General features: G+C 41.1%; 1 protein-coding gene across 1 annotated transcript in view; it reads left to right on the top strand.

The window, feature by feature from the left end:
• Positions 1–324: 324 nt before the first annotated feature.
• Positions 325–6,000, top strand: part of Tbc1d5 (TBC1 domain family member 5) — a 414,735-nt gene continuing 409,059 nt past the window's right edge. The window contains exon 1 of the mRNA XM_051153048.1: positions 325–420. The gene's annotated coding sequence lies outside the window, so the exon portion shown is untranslated. The remainder of the gene's footprint in view (positions 421–6,000) is intronic.

Here is a 6,000-nt window from a genome sequence, read left to right as displayed (position 1 = left end):
CTCGAGCCTCTCCCGCCTCCTCCTCGCCCCCGGGTCCACCCGAAACACCTGGCCCCCGGCGCGAGGCGGTCACCGGCCGGCACGTCCCAGGCCGGGCTTCGCGCCTGCGCACGGGTTCCCCCGGGGGCCGGGCGCGCGAGGTTACCAGAGGTGGAGCGCCGGGAGGGCGGGAGGCGGACGCCGTTACGGCGCGAGCGTGGTCACGTGGCCGCTGGTCACCGCCGCCACCTCCCGCCCCATTTCTCTCGCTGGTCGGGCCAGGCCGGCAGGTTTCCACGAGAGCCCGGCAGATTGACGGGGAGAGAAAAAGAGAGAGAGAGAGAGCGAGAGAGACATAAAAGAGAGAGGCCAGAGAGAGAGAAAGAAAGGAGGGGAGGAGGATTCAGGGAATAGGAGCTGGGGAGCCCCGCTGCGCCACAGGTAAAAACAGAACGATGCTAACGGTGAACAAGCGCCTCGCTTCCCGGCCCCCGTCAGCCTCCCCCGCCAGCCGCACACGCCCTCGCTCCCTCCCAGGCCTCCCCCGTCCTCCTCCTTCAGCCTCGCAGGGCCCGTCCCGCAGCAGCCCGGGAAGGCCTGAGGCGGCCGCGGGCGACCCGCTCCGCTCTCGGCCCGCCGTGGCTTCCGCGCGGGATGGGAAAGGAGGCGGCCGAGGGGGGGAGAGGGCGGGGGGGGGGACCCGTCCGTGGCGGGCGGGAGGGCGGGCGCGCGCACGGGCGAGGCGCCCCCCCGCCCCCGACCTCAGCCTGCTCGTCCCGGCGCGCGTCTGGAGGTTCGGGTCGCCCCCCCCCCCCCCCGACAGCTACCGGGCAGAGCCGAGTGGCTCAGCCAGCCCTACTTCCTCCTTGGCCGGTTTCCCCCCCCTGTTTATTTCGGCTCTGGGCAGCACGTTTCCTTCCCAGGCCGGAAGTCAAGCCGCTGGAGCCCTCAGCCGAGCAGCCTCAGCGGAGAGAAACCCTCCTCGGCCTGCCTTCCATGTAGTGCTACTTAAGTTAACTCACACCAGTGTGAAAAAGTTCGAGGCCTGTCAGGACCCGGGCAAAAAAAAAAAAAAAATGGGAAAAGTCGCCGCCCTCCCCTCTTTTTTTTATTTTTTATTATTTTTTCTTCCCCTCCCCCTCTGGAAATGTACTGTTCTTCCAAAACATTCTGTGCAGACTCGACCTAGAGTTCGGTCCGTATTAGTTATTAATAGTTTGAGTTTCAGTATTAGTTATAAACTAACTTAGCTCTTGAGGATGGCAACCGTTTTTGACGTTTACATCTTTCAGAGCCCCTCGCCGCTCCCCCCCACCCCCGGCCCCCCATCATTTTCTGCAGAATCTCCTTTCCCCAACTTTGAGTTGGAGTTTCACCATGCAAGTTCAAGGTTAAACGGACTGGGGTGGATTGTGCTGAAATGTTAGTGCTTTTGTACGTGTAGTTAAGTACATCAAAATGCAGTCTATAAACCCACCTCTTACTAGTGTTGCGCCATTGCACGGGATGCATCAAGGATGTAGGTACTATTGAAACAGAAATATTTGAATACACTGGCCTGGTATAGGAAGAGGTTCAGTGGCAGGGTGCACTTAAAGTTTGCTAGGGGACTTAGAGCAAGCCAACTCTGGATTCCAGGGGAAGGAAAAGAAGTTCTGTATGTTATGTGGTGCCTGCATCACATTTTTGTTTGTTTTGTTTTTTCTATAATAGTTTGGTACACTTCCTGAAAGACTTGCTAGCTAGTGTGTTGAGTTTTATTAAGTCATAGGCTTGGAATCTTGAGTCCAAATGTAATGCTGGATGAAAGTTTCTTTTATTGGCAACAGCCTTATGTCTTCAAGTGTAGCCTCGGTTGGGTAGTGTATTCCTGAGATTTGAAGCATGTTTTTTTAAGCAGTTGAGAGCCACACAATGGGTGTCCTAACTGGATTCAGTTTTTTTCTTCATGTATTTTTTATAATGTAAAGTATCTCATATTTCTTATGATTTATATACATAAAAATGGTTGTACTTTCATTTTTACAGTACAAGGAATTGAACATAGAACCTTTGTGCAAGCTAAGTAGTTAAGTTTTAAAGAACTGTATGGAAGTCTAATAGCAACTGCTTCAAGTTGCATAATTTTTATAATCTTAATTTTAGTTATTACTTTACCTTGCTTCTTTATCTTCTAAACACATTACCCATCTTAACTCACCTTATCTTCACAACTTCAGGAAACAGAAACTGGAAGGGTAAATCACATTCCTGATTTACATAGCTAATGCTAAGCTGGCATTCTCACTGCTAGGCTTATGAATCCTTGCAAACCTTAATTATCTTGTGTAACTTCCTTTTTATTATTAGTAATTATTACTTAGAAAGTATATTGATGAGCTTTCTTAGATTGTTGATTAGGAGCTTTATTTTCATTTCAAAAATAAAAACTGTCACTTTTTAATTTCCCCTGTTCTTGTCTAAAATGAAAAGCGTCAATGCTTATGCTATTTTCTGAATAAGAAGAATAATATGTACTTGTGAAGTTGTATTTTGCTTGCACTTGTGTGCACATTTTGGCCTTTCCAATCTTTGAAGTTTCTGTCATCACTGCTTTGACTAGGGAAGCCTTCTAGCACTTCATGCCCCACCTCTGTCTACCCTCACCTAAACTATCGTCCGTGTTTCAGGCAATAGCCTTTTTTCCTTATACTTTTATTCCAGTGCTTAGTTTTGGGTTATTGATTATATTTCTTTGTGTTTGTCATTCTATATTTGGGTTTATATTTGGGTTTAGAATTTAATCAAATTACTGGCTTTTCTTTTGTCTAGTAAAGGCAATAAAAAACTAATAATTGATCATTAACAAACTTGAACATTGAAAAAGGAAGGTTGGCCCATGAGTAAAGGATTATATTTTAAGTAAGATAGTATATGTTTTATTACAAATTAACATATCTCCTTCCCTCAGCTCTTTTTTGTGTCATTCTTTGTATCTGAATAGTGGTCTTTTATGTTTATCTAGGTTCTTTGATTATGGATAGATCACTAGAATCTTTTGCTGTATGGACTGAAACTTGAAAAATTATTATTGCTTGTAGGATTTTTCATTTAATTCTTCATAGTTTTAGTTTAATTCTTTTGTAAAACCAATACTATTTCTTTGGGAGGGGGAGTTATATCTTCACATTCTGTAATACTATTAACATATTTAGGTCAAACAAAAACCTATTAAAATTATATACATCAGAAATAGATATTTTTATGGTGCTCTGCTGAGAAAACATCGTGTTTTTGACATATACTAACACATACTGGAGCTTTAGTGGAACAACAATATTCTCTCAATGGCTTTGAAATACAGATGATATTGGAGAAATCTGTAAAACTTCCTTTTGAAACAGTGTAGTTCTTTTTATATTTAGTAATAATCCATTATAAAATTAATTTAAGAAATTATTTGGGCCAGTAGCGGCAGTGCACGCCTTTAACCCCAGCACTTGGGAGGCAGAGACAGGCAGATCACCATGAGTTGGAGGCCAGCTTGGTCTACAAAGCGAGTCCAGGACACCCAAGGCTACACAGAGAAACCCTGTTTCAAAAAACCGAAAACCAACCCCCCCCCAAAAAAAAACCAAAAACCAAAAAAAAAAAAAAAAAAAAAAAAAAAGGAAGTCATTGCAGTATTTAATCATTGAAGAATTTCATGACAACACATTTTTTTTTTTTTTTTAATAGTTTGGTTCTCTTTCTAGCATTGCAGCACCTTGCTAGGCATGGTGGCGCCTTTAACCCCAGCACTCTGAGGCAGAGACAAACTAATCTTTATGAGATAAAGGCCAGCCTGATCTACATGATGAGTTCCAGGCCAAGCAGGGCTACATAGTGAAACCTTGTCTCATTAAAAAACAACAAAACAAAACCAGCATCTGAGCCGGGTGTGGTGGCGCACGCCTTTAATCCCAGTACTCAGGAGGCAGAGGCAGGCGGATCGCTGTGAGTTCGAGGCCAGCCTGGTCTACAAAGTGAGTCCAGGATGGCCAAGGCTACACAGAGAAACCCTGTCTCGAAAAAACAAAACAAAACAAAACAGCATGTGAAGATGATAAGAAACTATTGCAGATACTGTTGTAACAGTGCCTTTATGATTAGATGGTAAGGTTCTGCAGTTCTCATGTTTTAGTCTCTGTAGGTAAGAAAGAGGAAGTTTTTGTGATTAGACATTACAGAATTTCATAATTTGTTGAGCCTTGGTCATTTGTCTATATGAGTTCCTTACTCTGTTTTCACTTCATTTGTATATGATTACAGAATAGCCTAATTAAAAATCATTTGCCTAACTAAACATTGGAAATTGTTTAGTTGGTACATATAAATAATACGTATTATTTGTTTGAGATGATGAAAGTCTGAAAATGATGATGATATAGGTTAGATGTTATGAATGTAGTGAGTTGTATATAATTAAATTGCTTAAGTGATTACTTTAGATCTTTTGTGTTGGAAGAGCTGATGAACTAACTCTTCTGATGTGTTAGAGAAGAGGTTTTCCTTCCTTCCTCTCCTTGTCTTTTATCTCCTTCATGTGGGAAAGGAAAACCGCTCAAGTTACATCAGTGTTTTCTTAGTGGGGTTAGAGCTAGCGTACTGCTCCTCTAAGTGTGGCTCAGTGTTTCTGAGATCAGCCTGTGGACTGCTACTGGTATTAAAAAAATAGAAACATTGAATATAAGCGTGGTGCTATGTGTACTAAGCTGAAATATACTCAATATATAGAATGGGATTTTTGTTTTAGTTATGTAATGTGTACATGGTTATAATGCACCATTTATCCCTAAAAGTGGAGTGACTTTTGTTGTTGTTGTTTGAAAAGGAGTGGTATGGAGAATATTGGTACCCATGTAGCAACTAGAAAGCAGATGTCAACATTTTGACCAAGGATAGTAGACAGTTACTTAGCATTTCACCCTGTTTTCAGATGAGAGCCAACTAGAAGAATGGTTGACTAGGAAGAGCTAGTTGACTAGTCTGTCAGAATATGGTGGCTAGCCCATGAGAGAAGCATGCAGGAGGATGGCGTGCGGATCTTGTTCTCCTTTTTGAGTCTTTATTGGTAAGAAGTATAGTTGGGAATCATTTAGGAATTCTATGTGATAGATCCCTTATAATCTGTTTACTCGTAGAACCTGAACATAAACTCAGTAAAGCTGTGATTTAAACTAGAATTATTTGTTAGTTATTTCATTGAAATATTGAAAGCTTGACATTAAGATTCTTGAAAGATTAAATAGGGACTCAAGTTGTTTTTTTTTTTTTTAAAGTTTTATTTTTTCCTTTGATATTACTGTACTCTAGAGAAGAAGGGAGAATTGTTAATAGGATTACAGTCTAGGCCCAGACACTACTGAACTGAAATTCTACTTGTGTTGTTTGTAGGTACGATAGCTTAGAAAATTTGTAACCTTTTATGAAATTATCTCATAAAGTTTTAAATAAGCTAAGTGGTTTATATAAATGTCTGGAGTTTTACACTCAGCAGACACTTGTTAATAATGTCAGGCCCTGTTTCTTTACATTTCTCATTCTTTCAATGTCTGTAATCTAAAATTGATCTTTAATCTTACTTTGTATACTTATGAGATTCTAAAATGTTGTTTTGTAGAGATAAAGACCATGTATTCAGAGATTTAAGAAATGCTCTTTACTCAGAAGGAAAATAATACATGTTTTTCCTGCTGTGGAAGTACCCTATTCCTGAAGTACAGTATGGGCAGAGAGTGAATTATTTTATCAGTCTTGTTTTTCTAGGATTTTTTTTTTTTTTAATAATTACTGAAGAAAGAACGGAGAAGTCTTTTATATACTCTGTTGTTAGCTTTGAATCACTTAAAGATATATATTTCATATGCTTCAGGTGATTCTTTTTTACTTGGCTATTTTATAATCTTAAGCAAATGTGTTGAAGTATGTTTGGATAAACACATAGTTTAACTGAAGAGTCTAGTGTGATTTATCTTTTAAAAGTTAAAAAAAAGTCCTAAG

This window comes from Acomys russatus, chromosome 11 (genome assembly GCF_903995435.1).
Source record: "Acomys russatus chromosome 11, mAcoRus1.1, whole genome shotgun sequence".
NCBI lineage: Eukaryota > Metazoa > Chordata > Mammalia > Rodentia > Muridae > Acomys > Acomys russatus.
This window is presented reverse-complemented; position numbering and strand designations above follow the sequence as displayed.